The sequence below is a fragment of the Oncorhynchus keta genome, unplaced genomic scaffold (genome assembly GCF_023373465.1).
Source record: "Oncorhynchus keta strain PuntledgeMale-10-30-2019 unplaced genomic scaffold, Oket_V2 Un_contig_17556_pilon_pilon, whole genome shotgun sequence".
Taxonomy (NCBI): Eukaryota; Metazoa; Chordata; class Actinopteri; order Salmoniformes; family Salmonidae; genus Oncorhynchus; species Oncorhynchus keta.
In genome coordinates this window covers 100,001-115,442 of record NW_026280484.1, presented here as the reverse complement: position 1 = coordinate 115,442, position 15,442 = coordinate 100,001, and the positions used below count along the sequence as shown (strand labels likewise).

At 46.8% G+C, this 15,442-nt stretch overlaps 2 long non-coding RNA genes across 8 annotated transcripts; both read right to left on the bottom strand.

The window, feature by feature from the left end:
• Positions 1-7,390: 7,390 nt before the first annotated feature.
• On the bottom strand, positions 7,391-8,594 carry LOC127919817 (uncharacterized). The gene is made up of 3 exons (XR_008104119.1): positions 8,443-8,594; positions 7,810-7,924; positions 7,391-7,457 (listed from the first exon to the last, which is right to left on the bottom strand). It is a non-coding gene; the product is annotated as an uncharacterized LOC127919817 (long non-coding RNA).
• A 343-nt stretch (positions 8,595-8,937) lies between these two features.
• On the bottom strand, positions 8,938-14,334 carry LOC127919815 (uncharacterized). Of its 7 annotated transcripts, none has more exons than XR_008104111.1 (3): positions 12,307-14,334; positions 11,677-12,051; positions 8,938-10,370 (listed from the first exon to the last, which is right to left on the bottom strand). It is a non-coding gene; the product is annotated as an uncharacterized LOC127919815 (long non-coding RNA). The 7 variants fall into 7 exon arrangements; XR_008104113.1 differs by having other exon boundaries at positions 11,814-12,051; XR_008104117.1 differs by having other exon boundaries at positions 8,938-10,268; positions 11,814-12,051.
• Between the last annotated feature and the right edge of the window lie 1,108 nt (positions 14,335-15,442).

Genomic DNA, 15,442 nt, shown 5'->3' with positions numbered 1-15,442 from the left:
TAATAACAAATGATTATTTAGAAACAGTATACTATTCGGCGTACAGTAGTATTGGTGTAAAAGAATGCATGTATCAGATGCTCTTATCCAGAGCGATTTACAGGCGCAATTCGGCAGGACTCCTTGACTTTTTATTTAAATCTACGACATTTATAGAAAAGGTATGTCTAAACTACTTTGTAAGCTCAACATTTTTAAACGTCTTTATTTTTTAAGGATAATTGTACTGCTGGATAGGCCTCATCTTGGACAACAGAAATCATCCCCAAAATACCACCAAGACAGGTATTCATTCATCTTATTTTAGCATTTCTAAACTCCACATGTTAAAAGTCTCTGGTGGCGGTTTCCCAGACACAGATCAAGCCCAGTGCTGGACTAAAAAAGCACCTTTTCACTATAAATCTCAATTGAGAATGCTTTTAAACAAGGACTAGGCTTAATCTGCGTCTGGTAAACCACCTCAGAGAACCCCAGACAAGGACAACACATCACGCAGTTGCGTTTTATTGTCATAACATTTACTGACAAAGGTCACATTGTGTCACATCAAATCATGTGTATGTTATTAAGCCCTTTTTCACATCAGCAGGTGCCACAAAAGTGCTCTTGTCAGGGCCAAACTCTGACCCTTTGGGGGCATGTGGTCAACAACAAAAAGCTCCAGCACCCAATGTTGAGTAAAGTATTTTGACTATTTCAGTTGGAATAAACCCTGCCTAAAACCACAAAGTGCCCTGCAGATACCCTGCCTAAAACCTAAAGTGCCTGCAGATACCCTGCCTAAAACCACAAAGTGCCCTGCAGATACCCTGCCTAAAACCACAAAAGAACAAGCAATGCAGAGGCAGAATCAAGGGAGTAGGAAAAGCTCCTAGAAGGCAGAAACCTAGAGGAAGCAGGCTCTGATTGGTCCTCTTCTGGCTGTGTCGGGTAGAGGAACCAGGCGCCGGGCGTGACCTGACCTCTTCTGGCTGATCGGGTAGGAAACCAGGGCTGAACCCTCTTGGCTGTGTCGGGTAGGCGCGCGAGGCGTGACCAGACCTCTTCTGGCCAGGGCTCTGATGTGACAGACCTCTTCTGGCTGTGTCGGGTAGAGAGGAACCAGGCGCTGGCGTGACCAGACCTCTTCTGGCTGTGTCGGGTAGAGAGGAACCAGGCGCCGGCGTGACCTGACCTCTTCTGGCTGTGTTGGGTAGAGAGGGAACCAGGCGCCGATGGCGTGACCAGACCTCTTCTGGCTGTGTTGGGTAGAGAGGAACCAGGCGCCGGGCGTGACCAGACCTCTTCTGGCTGTGTTGATAGAGAGGAACCAGGCGCCGGCGTGACCTGACCTCTTCTGGCTGTGTTGGGTAGATGAGAACCAGGCGCCCGCGTGACCAGACCTCTTCTGGCTGTGTTGGGTAGAGAGGAACCAGGCGCTATGATCTTCTGGCTGTGTTAGGTAGAGAGAACCAGGCGCCCGAGGCGTGACCTGACCTCTTCTGGCTGTGTTTGGGTAGGAGGAACCAGGCGCCGGGCGTGACCAGACCTCTTCTGGCTGTGTCGGGTAGAGAGGAAGCAGGGCTATGATGGGTGACCAGACCTCTTCTGGCTGTGTTGGGTAGAGAGGAACCAGGCGCCGAGGCGTGACCAGACCTCTTCTGATGGGTGACCAGACTCTTCTGGCTGTGTTGGGTAGGAAGCAGGGCTCTGATGGGTGACCTGACCTCTTCTGGCTGTGTTGGGTAGAGAGGAACCAGGCGCTCTGAGGCGTGACCAGACCTCTTCTGGCTGTGTTGGTAGAGGAACCAGGCGCCGAGGCATGACCAGACCTCTTCTGGCTGTGTTGGGTAAGCTGACCAGACCTCTTCTGGCTGTGCCGGATAGAGATTTAAGAGTCCATGTGACCATTAAGGCCAGATCGTTCATAGATGACCAGCAGGGTCAAATAATAACCCTGATGACAATAATGGAAAGGGGGATACCTAGTCAGCTGTACAACTGAATGCCTTCAACTGAAATGTGTCTTCTGCATTTAGCAACCCTGAATCAGAGAGGTGAGGAGGAGCTGCCTTAATCGACATCCCACGGCGCCCAGGGAACCGTGGGTTAACTGCCCTTGCTCAGGGGAACAGTGGGTTAACTGCCTTTCTCAGAACAGTGGGTTAACTGCCTTTCTCAGGGGAACAGTGGGTTAACTGCCTTTCTCAGGGGAACAGTGGGTTAGCCTTTCTCAGGGAATAGTGGGTTAACTGCCTTTCTCAAGGAACAGTGGGTTAACTGCCTTGCTCAGGGGAACCGTGGGTTAACTGCCTTTCTCAGGGGAACAGTGGGTTAACTGCCTTGCTCAGGGAACAGTGGGTTAACTGCCTTGCTCAGGGGAACCGTGGGTTAACTGCCTTGCTCAGGGAACAGTGGGTTAACTGCCTTGCTCAGGGGAACAGTGGGTTAGCACTGCCTTGCTCAGGGAACAGTGGGTTAACTGCCTTGCTCAGGGGAACAGTGGGTTAACTGCCTTGCTCCAGGGAACCGTGGGTTTAACTGCCTTGCTCAGGAACCGTGGGTTAACTGCCTTGCTCAGGGAACCGTGGGTTAACTGCCTTGCTCAGGGGAACCGTGGGTTAACTGCCTTGCTCAGGGAACCGTGGGGTTAACTGCCTTGCTCAGGGCAGAATGACAGATTTGTACCTTGTCGCTCAGGGTTCGATCTAGCAACCTTTCAGTTACTGGCCCAATGCTCTCACCACTAGGCTACCTAAAAGAGGGCAACACGATGTAACACATCATTATATATATCATTACTGTCTTCATATGGCGTTAACCTAGAAGCTTTATGAAGGCTGTATCACTAAATGAAGCTTCTAAAATTCAGTCATGACTAGTGAGACGTTGAAAAGCACATGTGGAGCGCAATTTCAGATTACTTTTATTTTGAAAACCCATGTCCTTAAATGGATTTTCGACTGTTTCAAATGGAGACCTTCCACTGGGTACGTGCCCGAGGCCAGCGATGCTAGTGTTAATGAGCAGCAGAGAAACCTGGATTTTCTCAATTCAGTCCTCGAGTTTTTGCATTCTCTCTCCTCAGCTTCTTCTCAAAACTCATTGGAGGAAGGTCTGAGGGGAGGACTTAAATATTCTCCTCCAATACAGTTGAGGATGCAAGATAATCGAGGAGAATGAATTGAGAAAGAGATAGGCCTCAGTGTTCAAATGTGGCCACTGGTCTCATTGACGACATGTGTTTTCCAAATAAAAGTCCTCCAGACAAATTGTAGGCTTTTCCTATGTCATGTCCAAGGAGGCTGTCATCTCGCTTGTGTGATGCTCCTGGTGTTTCTTCAGCAATTTGGGTACATGGAACCCTTTCCCACACAGGCTACAGACATACGGCTTCTCCCCTGTATGGAGCCTCATGTGCACCTTCAGACTCCCCGGTGTGGTGAACCCCTTATCACAGACAGTACAAGAGTACGGCCTCTCTTTAGTGTGCGTGATCTGGTGCACTCTCAGGTTCCCAGACTGAGCGAAACGGGTCCCGCATATAGTGCAGACGTACGGTTTCTCTCCAGTGTGTGTTCTCTGGTGGCTTTGAAGGTCACCAGCCCGTACGAACGTCCGACCGCAGTACGAGCAGCAGAACCTCTTCTCAAGGTTCTTCAAGTGCGTCCTTGCATGCGTCTGCAGCTTCTCTACATCCGTGAAGCTCTTACCGCAGTCGCAGATGTGGTAGAGGACCTCTTCCATGTGTAACTTCTTGAGCTTGTGTTTTTTCAGGCACTGGGATCTGGCGAAGCGTTGTCCGCAGATGGAGCACTGATGCGGTTTCTCCTTGGTGTGGGTCAGTAGGTGGGTGTTGAGGTTCCCTCTGATCGTGAAGCCCTTCCCGCAGTAGGAGCAGTGGTGGAGGTTCTCTCCTGTGTGGATCAGACGATGAACCTTGAGGGTTCTGAAGTGGGAGAACATCTTGCCACAGTCATCACAGTGGTATGGCTTCTCGATACGGTGGGTCTGTCTGTGCTTCCTATACTCCAACAGGTGGGCGAAACTCTCCGCACACTTGGAGCAGTGGTATGGTTTCTCTCCCGTATGGACTCGCTGGTGGATCTTGAGGTGCCGTAGCAAGGTGAAGGTCTTCCCACACGGATGGCAGACGTGCTTGGTTTTCTCTCCGGTGTGGATGGTCATGTGTCTCCTCAGGTCGTCGGGTCGTAAGAAACACTTCCCGCAGACAGAGCACTGATGTGGTTTCTCTCCGCTGTGAATCAGCGCATGTCTGTTCAGCCGCGTCTTTGTGAGGGCCTCTTTCCGCACTTCGGAGCAGCGGTGGTGCTTCTCAGAGATGTCTGTGTCAGATCTGGCAACCTCTCCTGTTTCAATGACAACATTATAGGGGTTAGAGACGCTGCTAGGACAGAGAGGAGAGAACAGCATCACTTGCATGCTTAACAGTATACTGTACATATAGTAAAAATACTATAGCGACCCAACACCTAGCAACCTCGTCAAGCGGTTCAGATCACTGTTGGGTTGACAGTCTCCTGGACCCATTTTGCATACTGGTCAGGTACACCCCAAATGTGCTACAATACCATGTACCCATAGAGATCCTACTCAATTAGAGGCTGTGTTGTGAACCCTCAAAGTTCCATAATGGTCTGAAAATGGCAGCCATCTTGGTCAGGGAGAAACAAATACAGTCTAATTGGAATGAATGGCAGTAGGTGATGCATTTCCTGCTTTAACTGACGAGGAAATAAAAGGCATGTGATGCATCAGAAATTGGGTAATAGAATTAGTCGACCTAAAATATTGGTCATATAATTATAAATACAGTTTATACAGGTTTTAAACACATTTTCCGTATAATTAGCCTCTAAAATATATGTAAACAAACCCACAATGTCTCAATGTGTGCTCTCTTGGAAAGCAGTGAGTGTTTTTATACGATACAATATCAGTACTTGCATTTTACAACTTGTCTAAGTCCTATCAACAACTGTTGTCAGAAAGTGTATGGCTGTGGATTGACTGCATTGTTTTAATGGAATGTTGGCAGCTATTTTTTTAAGCTGTCTGGATAGCAACAAGCAAACAGTGGAGATCATCTTCAAATTCATTGTGTTACACAATAGTGTACCTGCACCATAGTCAATCAAATAGTTTAACATCAGGGTATGGGTGTTTCTCTCACCTTTGTGAACCACCTGGTGTCGTCTCAGGTCATAGGATCGCAAGAAGGCCTTCCCGCAAACGGAACAATGGTGGGGTTTCTCTCCGCTGTGGGTCATCGTGTGTATCTTCAAACTGCTGGCTGCAGTAAACCGCTTGCTGCACTGGGAGCAGAGGTACGGTCTCTCCGGGTCAGGGTCCCCAAGGCTGTCTGGGTCAGAGCTGGCACCCTCTCCTGTTTTAATGGCAACATTACAGGGATTAAACACTTGTTTTCTATTTTATATGCTATACTATGCATCGGTATCTAAAAAGGTAGAAAGGATAGTTGACTTCTCCTAAATATATATTCTGATCTGAGTTGGTCCTACCCACACCTTCCTCCTCCTCTTAGATGTATGTTCTGATCAGCGATTACTGGGATATTCAAGTCCGGGCTCTGGCTGGGCCACTCAAGGACATTCAGAGACTTGTCACGAAGCCACTCCTGTGTTGTCTTGGCTGTGTGCTTAAGGTCGTTGTCCTGTTGGAAGGCGAACCTTCGCCCCAGTCTGAGGTCCTGAGTACTCTGGAGCAGGTTTTCATCAAGGATCTCCCTGTACTTTGCTCCGTTCATCTTTTCCTCGATCCTGACTAGTCTCCCAGTCCCTGCTGCTGAAAAACATCCCCACAGCATAATGCTGCCACCACCATGCTTCACCATAGGGATGGTGCCAGGTTTCCTCTTTGGCATTCAGGCCAAAGAGTTCAATCTTAGTTTCATCAGACCAGATAATCTTGTTTCTCACGGTCTAAGTCCTTTAGGTGCCTTTTGGCTGTCATGTGCCTTTTACTGAGAAGTGGCTTCTGTCTTGCCACTCCACCATAAAGGCCTGATTGGTGGAGTGCTGCAAAGATGGTTGTCCTTGTGGAAGGTTCTCCCATCGCCACAGAGGAACTCTGGAGCTCTGACAGAGTGACCATCGGGTTCTTGGTCACCTCCGTGACCAAGGCCCTTCTCCCCGATTGCTCAGTTTGGCAAGGTGGCTCTAGGAAACCCTTCCCCATAGCTGTGTCGTGACACAGTCCTGTCTCTGAGCTCTAAGGACAATTCCTTCGACCTCATGGCTTGGTTTTTGCTCTGACATGCACTGTCAACTGTGGGACCTTATATAGTCAGGTGTGTGCCTTTCCAAATCATGTCCAATCAATTACATTTACCACAGGTGGACTCCAATCAAGATGTAGAAACATCAAGGATGATCAATGGAAACAGGATGCACCTGTCTCTGCACCAGTCTCTGTTTTCATTTTTAATATATTTGCAAACATTTCTGAAAACCTGTTTTTGCTTCGTCATTATGGTGTGTAGATTGTGTGTAGATTGATGAGGATGTTTTAAATTTGTTTAATCTATTTTATAATAAAGCTGTAGTGTAACAAAATGTGGGGAAAGTCAAGTGGTCTGAATACTTAGCGAATGCACTGTATGTCGGTAAGTAGCCTTCCACAAGCCTTGGTCTGAACAAACCAGAACGGCTCATAGGACAGATCTCCTGTTTCTGAAGCGTGAGGCAGAGGCAGGAGAGTATGTAGTGTTATGTATATTTTATGGATATCATGTATTTTATTTGTTGTGTTTTATTTCCTGTTTTGACTCCAGAAAGTGGGGCTAATTGAGGATCCCAATAAATACTGTTACCAAATACTACACAACTTATTCTGAGACCTGGACCAGGTTGCATGGAGCTGGTTTGAAAAGGATTTAAAAGTCATATGAATGTGGCTCACCTTAGTCAGTTACATTTCTATGTTTCACCAACTTTCTATCCTGGCACCAACCAACCTCAGGCCAACTCTATCCCGAATGAATCTTCTTCACCAACTAACCTCAGGCCAATTTATCCTGAATGAATCTTCACTCAACTAACCTCAGGCCAACTCTATACTGAATGAATCTCACCAACTGACCTCAGGCCAATCCCCTATCCTGAATGAATCCTTCACCAATCAACCTCAGGCCAACTCTATCCTGAATGAATCCTTCACTAACTAACCTCAGGCTACTTTATATTGAATGAATCCCTTCCACCAACTGACCTCAGGCCAACTCTATCCTGAATGAATCTTTCACCAACTAACCTCAGGCCAACTTCCTATCCTGAATGAATCCTTCACCAACTAACCTCAGGCCAACTCTCATCCTGGAATGAATCTTCACCAACTAACCTCAGGCCAACTCTATACCGAATGAATCCTTCACCAACTGACCTCAGGCCAACTCTATCCTGAATGAATCCTTCACCAACTAACCTCAGGCCAACCTATCCTGAATGAATCTCACCAACTGACCTCAGGCCAACTCTATCCTGAATGAATCCTTCACCAACTGACCAGGCCAACTCTATCCTGAATGAATCCTTCACCAACTGATGTCAGGCCAACTCTATCCTGAATGAATCTCACCAACTGACCTCAGGCCAACTCACCAACTAACCTCAGGCCAACTCTATCCTGAATGAATCCTTCACCAACTAACCTCAGGCCAACTCTATCCTGAATGAATCCTTCACCAACTAACCTCAGGCCAACTCTATCCTGAATGAATCCTTCACCAACTAACCTCAGGCCAACTCTATCCTGAATGAATCTTTCACCAACTAACCTCAGGCCAACTCTATCCTGAATGAATCCTTCACCAACTGACCTCAGGCCAACTCTATCCTGAATGAATCCTTCACCAACTGACCTCAGGCCAACTCTATCCTGAATGAATCCTTCACCAACTAACCTCAGGCCAACTCTATCCTGAATGAATCCTTCACCAACTAACCTGCTCCCAAGCAGGCCAACTCTATCCTGAATGAATCCTTCACCAACTAACCTCAGGCCAACTCTATCCTGAATGAATCCTTCACCAACTAACCTCAGGCCAACTCTATCCTGAATGAATCCTTCACCAACTGACCTCAGGCCAACTCTATCCTGAATTAATCCTTCACCAACTGACCTCAGGCCAACTCTATCCTGAATGAATCCTTCACCAACTAACCTCAGGCCAACTCTATCCTGAATGAATCCTTCACCAACTAACCTGCTCCCGGACAGGCCAACTCTATCCTGAATGAATCCTTCACCAACTGACCTCAGGCCAACTCTATCCTGAATGAATCCTTCACCAACTAACCTCAGGCCGACACTATCCTGAATGAATCCTTCACCAACTAACCTCAGGCCAACTCTATCCTGAATGAATCCTTCAGAACTAACCTGCCCAACTCTATCCTGAATGAATCCTTCAGAACTAACCTCAGGCCAACTCTATCCTGAATGAATCCTTCACCAACTGACCTCAGGCCAACTCTATCCTGAATGAATCCTTCACCAACTGACCTCAGGCCAACTCTATCCTGAATGAATCCTTCACCAACTGACCTCAGGCCATCTCTATCCTGAATGAATCCTTCACCAACTGACCTCAGGCCAACTCTATCCTGAATTATTCCTTCAGAACTAACCTCAGGCCAACTCTATCCTGAATGAATCCTTCAGAACTAACCTGCCCAACACTATCCTGAATGAATAGTCTGAACCGAAATATGTTATTAATTAAATGTTTGTGTGATTTTTATTTATTTTTACAATTAAAAAAAATACCTATCACATGATTTAGTAATGACAGAATGCATTTAGAAACTAAAATAAGCATTTATTATTATAATAATTAATTTTAACAATCAGAATCAACACAGCAAAGTAAAACAATGAAGAAGATACTTCTAAACGCTTATTTCACACCTCCGCCTGCTGAATCCGTAACATTACTTTTCCTTCATTATGATTTTCGTCTCAAATTTGAACATGGCACTGATTTGCCCACGGATTTGACGTTTCAGCATCGTCTCAATGAAGAATTCGACAAGCCATGTTGAGGACCAATGAAATCAGAATCCTTCTGCTGGAGTTAGCGGCAGGCAGAAGAGAAATATCCACCGTCGTAGTACGGATGAAGCCTGAGCAGGGAAGTCAAGCTAACTGAAGCCCGGTTAGCTTTAGAAAACCCAGAGTAGCTTGCTTCGCAGGATACCCCTCAGAACACAGTGTGTATTTACTGATGGTGTCAAATCAGGTTCTGGACGTAACAAAGGGTTTCCCGGAGGGATCCATTCTTGGTCTGTTTTTTTCTCTCTCTCTCACTATCTTAAAATGGTATCGTTCACCTGTACGCAGATGACACTGTGGTGTGTGCTGTTGCCTTCGCAGCTGACCAGGCTCTGTCAGAGCTTCAATCTGTCTTCATTGTTCTGCAGAAAGCCTTTGTTGAACTGAAACTTAATGCAGGTAAAACCAAGTACATGTACATTTTCCAAATCACTTTTTTTTTAAAAATATCTGATGATTTATGCATACGTATAGTATACGTACTTTGGATGGTGCTCTCGCGGATCGTGTCCCCGCCTATATACATAACTGTCTACCTGGATGGGTGAAAAGCGATATTTTCAAAAAAAAGTATGTTTATGAATTAGTTCAAAGAAATTAATAATATTACAAAATAAATAAAAACTATTCTTTTTTTAAATCGGCTTCTTCTATAGGAACTGGTCTTTCATTAAATAGCAGAAAACAAATAATTTAGTCAACATTCATTCCAGGTATATTGACCTTGGCGGATATTGTCTATCTGAATGCAGTTGCCACTATTGAAGTCATTGGATGTGGTTTATTACGGCCGATAGGTTCAGCACACGTTGCATTTTGTATCAGAACGCAGGCTGGCCCACCTTGAAGTCTCGTACATAGATGCATTGTGCTCTTTTTGTCTATAAAAAAGGCCCATTGCATGCATTTCCGCCGTACCTTACCTCATTGTTAACCTGTAGATGTACGGGCTACCGGACCCGGGCTCAGAGATGGCAACTCTCTGGATATCCTTTCGAGATCCCCCGAGTTGGGTAGATCTGCTTTTAGTTTTTTTTTGTACTTCAGTGTGGAATGATCTACAATGCACTTTAAAATGGTAGGAATTGGTGCCTCTAGGGCCTTTCAGATGGTTGTTAGGGGGACCCTCTAGGGCCTTTCAGACGGTTGTTAGGGGGACCCTCTAGGGCCTTTCAGACGGTTGTTAGGGGGACCTTCTAGGGCCTTTCAGAAGGTTGTTAGGGGGACCTTCTAGGGCCTTTCAGATGGTTGTTAGGGGGACCCTCTAGGGCCTTTCAGACGGTTGTTAGGGGGACCTTCTAGGGCCTTTCAGACGGTTGTTAGGGGGACCTTCTAGGGCCTTTCAGAAGGTTGTTAGGGGACCCTCTAGGGCCTTTCAGACGGTTGTTAGGGGGACCTTCTAGGGCCTTTCAGATGGTTGTTAGGGGACCCTCTAGGGCCTTTCAGACGGTTGTTAGGGGGACCCTCTAGGGCCTTTCAGACGGTTGTTAGGGGACCCTCTAGTGCCTTTCAGACGGTTGTTAGGGGGACCCTCTAGGGCCTTTCAGACGGTTGTTAGGGGGACCCTCTAGGGCCTTTCAGGCGGTTGTTAGGGGACCTTCTAGGGCCTTTCAGAAGGTTGTTAGGGGGACCTTCTAGGGCCTTTCAGAAGGTTGTTAGGGGGACCTTCTAGGGCCTTTCAGACGGTTGTTAGGGGACCCTCTAGGGCCTTTCAGACGGTTGTTAGGGGACCTTCTAGGGCCTTTCAGAAGGTTGTTAGGGGGACCCTCTAGGGCCTTTCAGACGGTTGTTAGGGGACCTTCTAGGGCCTTTCAGATGGTTGTTAGGGGACCCTCTAGGGCTTTTCAGACGGTTGTTAGGGGGACCCTCTAGGGCCTTTCAGACGGTTGTTAGGGGACCCTCTAGTGCCTTTCAGGCGGTTGTTAGGGGGACCCTCTAGGGCCTTTCAGATGGTTGTTAGGGGGACCCTCTAGGGCCTTTCAGACGGTTGTTAGGGGGACCTTCTAGGGCCTTTCAGATGGTTGTTAGGGGGACCCTCTAGGGCCTTTCAGACTGTTAGGGGGACCCTCTAGGGCCTTTCAGATGGTTGTTAGGGGGACCCTCTAGGGCCTTTCAGATGGTTGTTAGGGGGACCCTCTAGGGCCTTTCAGACGGTTGTTAGGGGGACCCTCTAGTGCCTTTCAGACGGTTGTTAGGGGGACCCTCTAGGGCCTTTCAGATGGTTGTTAGGGGGACCCTCTAGGGCCTTTCAGACGGTTGTTAGGGGGACCTTCTAGGGCCTTTCAGATGGTTGTTAGGGGACCCTCTAGGGCCTTTCAGACTGTTAGGGGGACCCTCTAGGGCCTTTCAGACGGTTGTTAGGGGGACCCTCTAGGTCCTTTCAGACTGTTAGGGGGACCCTCTAGGGCATTTCAGACGGTTGTTAGGGGGACCTTCTAGGGCTTTTCAGATGGTTGTTAGGGGGACCCTCTAGGGCCTTTCAGACGGTTGTTAGGGGGACCCTCTAGGGCCTTTCAGACGGTTGTTAGGGGGACCTTCTAGGGCCTTTCAGATGGTTGTTAGGGGACCCTCTAGGGCCTTTCAGATGGTTGTTAGGGGGACCTTCTAGGGCCTTTCAGATGGTTGTTAGGGGGACCCTCTAGGGCCTTTCAGATGGTTGTTTAGGGGGACCCTCTAGGGCCTTTCAGACGGTTGTTAGGGGGACCCTCTAGGGCCTTTCAGATGGTTGTTAGGGGGACCTTCTAGGGCCTTTCAGATGGTTGTTAGGGGGACCCTCTAGGGCCTTTCAGATGGTTGTTAGGGGGACCCTCTAGGGCCTTTCAGATGGTTGTTAGGGGGACCTTCTAGGGCCTTTCAGATGGTTGTTAGGGGGACCCTCTAGGGCCTTTCAGACGGTTGTTAGGGGGACCCTCTAGGGCCTTTCAGACGGTTGTTAGGGGGACCTTCTAGGGCCTTTCAGATGGTTGTTAGGGGGACCTTCTAGGGCCTTCCAGATGGTTGTTAGGGGGACCCTCTAGGGCCTTTCAGACGGTTGCTAGGGGGGACCCTCTAGGGCCTTTCAGACGGTTGCTAGGGGGGACCCTCTAGGGCCTTTCAGACGGTTGTTAGGGGGACCCTCTAGGGCCTTTCAGATGGTTGTTAGGGGGACCCTCTAGGGCCTTTCAGACAGTTGTTAGGGGGGACCTTCTAGGCCCTAGAATCTAGGGCCTTTCAGATGGTTGTTAGGGGGACCCTCTAGGGCCTTTCAGATGGTTGTTAGGGGGACCCTCTAGTGCCTTTCAGATGGTTGTTAGGGGGACCCTCCAGGGCCTTTCAGATGGTTGTTAGGGGGACCCTCTAGGGCCTTTCAGATGGTTGTTAGGGGGACCCTCTAGGGCCTTTCAGACGGTTGTTAGGGGGACCTTCTAGGGCCTTTCAGATGGTTGTTAGGGGGACCTTCTAGGGCCTTTCAGACGGTTGTTAGGGGGACCTTCTAGGGCCTTTCAGATGGTTGTTAGGGGGACCGTTTTACTGAGTCTGTTTTTTATAATTTTGTTTTGCTTTTCGTGTTGCTGTGTATAATAACGTGTATATGAATGGGCAGTTTAATGGGTTTTATGTATATTAATGTGTATATGAATGGGTAGTTTAATGGGTTTATTGTATATTAATGTGTATATGAATGGGTAGTTTAATAGGTTTATTGTATATTAATGTGTATATGAATGGGTAGTTTAATAGGTTTATTGTATATTAATGTGTATATGAATGGGTAGTTTAATGGGTTTATTGTATATTAATGTGTATATGAATGGGTAGTTTAATGGGTTTATTGTATATTAATGTGTATATGAATGGGTAGTTTAATAGGTTTATTGTATATTAATGTGTATATGAATGGGTAGTTTAATGGGTTTATTGTATATTAATGTATATGAATGGGTAGTTTCATAGGTTTAAATAAAATCACATTTTATTTGTCACATACACATGGTTAGCAGATGTCAATGCGAGTGTAGCGAAATGCTTGTGCTTCTAGTTACGACAGTGCAGTAATAACCAACAAGTAATCTAACAAATTCACAACGACTACCTAATACACACACACAATGTAAGGGGATGGAATAAGAATATGTATCTATGAATATATGGATGCGCGATGGCTGTGCGGCATAGGAAAGATGCAATAGATGGTATAAAATATAGTATATACATATGAGATGAGTAATGTAAGATATGTAAACATTAAAGTGGCATTATTTAAAGTGACTAGTGATAACATTATTACATCCATTTATTAAAGTGGTCAGTGATTTGAGTCTGTATGTTGGCAGCAGCCTCTTTATATTAGTGATGGCTGTTTAACAGTCGGATGGCCTTGAGATAGAAGCTGTTTTTCAGTCTCTCAGTCCCAGCTTTGATGCACCTGTACTGACCTCGCCTTCTGGATGATAGCGGGGTGAACAGGCAGTGGCTCAGGTGGTTGTTGTCCTTTGATATTTTTGGCCTTCCTGTGACATCGGGTGGTGTAGGTGTCCTGGAGGGAAGGTAGTTTGCCCCCGGTGATGCGTTGTGCAGACCGCACTACCCTCTAGAGAGCCTTATGGTTTAGGGAAGTGTAGTTGCCCCCGGTGATGCATTGTGCAGACCTCAATACCCTCTGGAGAGCCTTACGGTTTAGGGAAGTGTAGTTGCCCCCGGTGATGCGTTGTGCAGACCTCAATACCCTCTAGAGAGCCTTATGGTTTAGGGAAGTGTAGTTGCCCCCGGTGATGCATTGTGCAGACCTCAATACCCTCTGGAGAGCCTTACGGTTTAGGGAAGTGTAGTTGCCCCCGGTGATGCGTTGTGCAGACCGCACTACCCTCTGGAGAGCCTTACGGTTCAGGGAAGTGTAGTTGCCCCCGGTGATGCGTTGTGCAGACCTCAAATACCCTCTGGAGAGCCTTACGGTTTAGGGAAGTGTAGTTGCCCCCTGTGATGCGTTGTGCAGACCGCACTACCCTCTGGAGAGCCTTACGGTTCAGGGAAGTGTAGTTGCCCCCGGTGATGCGTTGTGCAGACCGCACTACCCTCTGGAGAGCCTTACGGTTCAGGGAAGTGTAGTTGCCCCCGGTGATGCGTTGTGCAGACCTCACTACCCTCTGGAGAGCCTTACGGTTCAGGGAAGTGTAGTTGCCCCCGGTGATGCGTTGTGCAGACCGCACTACCCTCTGGAGAGCCTTACGGTTCAGGGAAGGTAGTTTGCCCTACCAGGTGTTGATAAAGCCTGACAGGATGATCTCGATTGTGCATCTGTAGAAGTTTGTGGGGGTTTTAGGTGACAAGCCAAATTTCTTCAGCTTCTTCACCATGCTGTCTGTGTGGGTGGACCATTTCAGTTTGTCCGTGATGTGTACGCAGAGGAACTTAACTTTCCACCTTCTCCGCTGCTGTCCCATCAATGTGGAAAGGGGGTGCTCCCACTGCTGTTTCCTGAAGTACACGATCATCTCCTTTGTTTTGTTGACATTGAGTGAGAGGTTATTTTCCTGACACCACACTCCGAGGGCCCTCACCTCCTCCCTGTAGGCCGTCTCGTCATTGTTGGTAATCAAGCCTACCACTGTAGTGTCGTCTGCAAACTTGATGATTGAGTTGGAGGCGTGCATGGCCACGCAGTCATGGCTGAACAGGGAGTACAGGAGAGGGCTGAGAACACACCCTTGTGGGGCCCCAGAACCCCTCATAGCCTGGTTTCTCTCTAGGTTTCTTCCTAGGTTTTGGCCTTTCTAGGGAATTTTTCCTAATCACCGTGCTTCTACACCTGCATTGCTTGCTGTTTGGGGTTTTAGAATGGGTTTCTGTACAGCACTTTGCATATTAATGTCTATATAAATGTGGAGTTTAATGTATTTATTGTATATTAATATGTGTATGAATGGGTAGTTGAATGTGTTTATTGTATATTAATGTGTATATGAATGGGTAGTTGAATGTGTTTATTTTATATTAATGTGTATATGAATGGGTAGTTGAATGTGTTTATTGTATATTAATGTGTATATGAATGGGTATTTGAATGTGTTTATTGTATATTAATGGGTAGTTGAATGTGTTTATTGTATATTAATGTGTATATGAATGGGTATTTGAATGTGTTTATTGTATATTAATGGGTAGTTGAATGTGTTTATTGTATATTAATGGGTAGTTGAATGTGTTTATTGTATATTAATGTGTATATGAATGGGTATTTGAATGTGTTTATTGTATATTAATGTGTATATGAATGGGTATTTGAATGTGTTTATTGTATATTAATGGGTAGTTGAATGTGTTTATTGTATATTAATGTGTATATGAATGGGTATTTGAATGTGTTTATTGTATATTAATGGATAGTTGA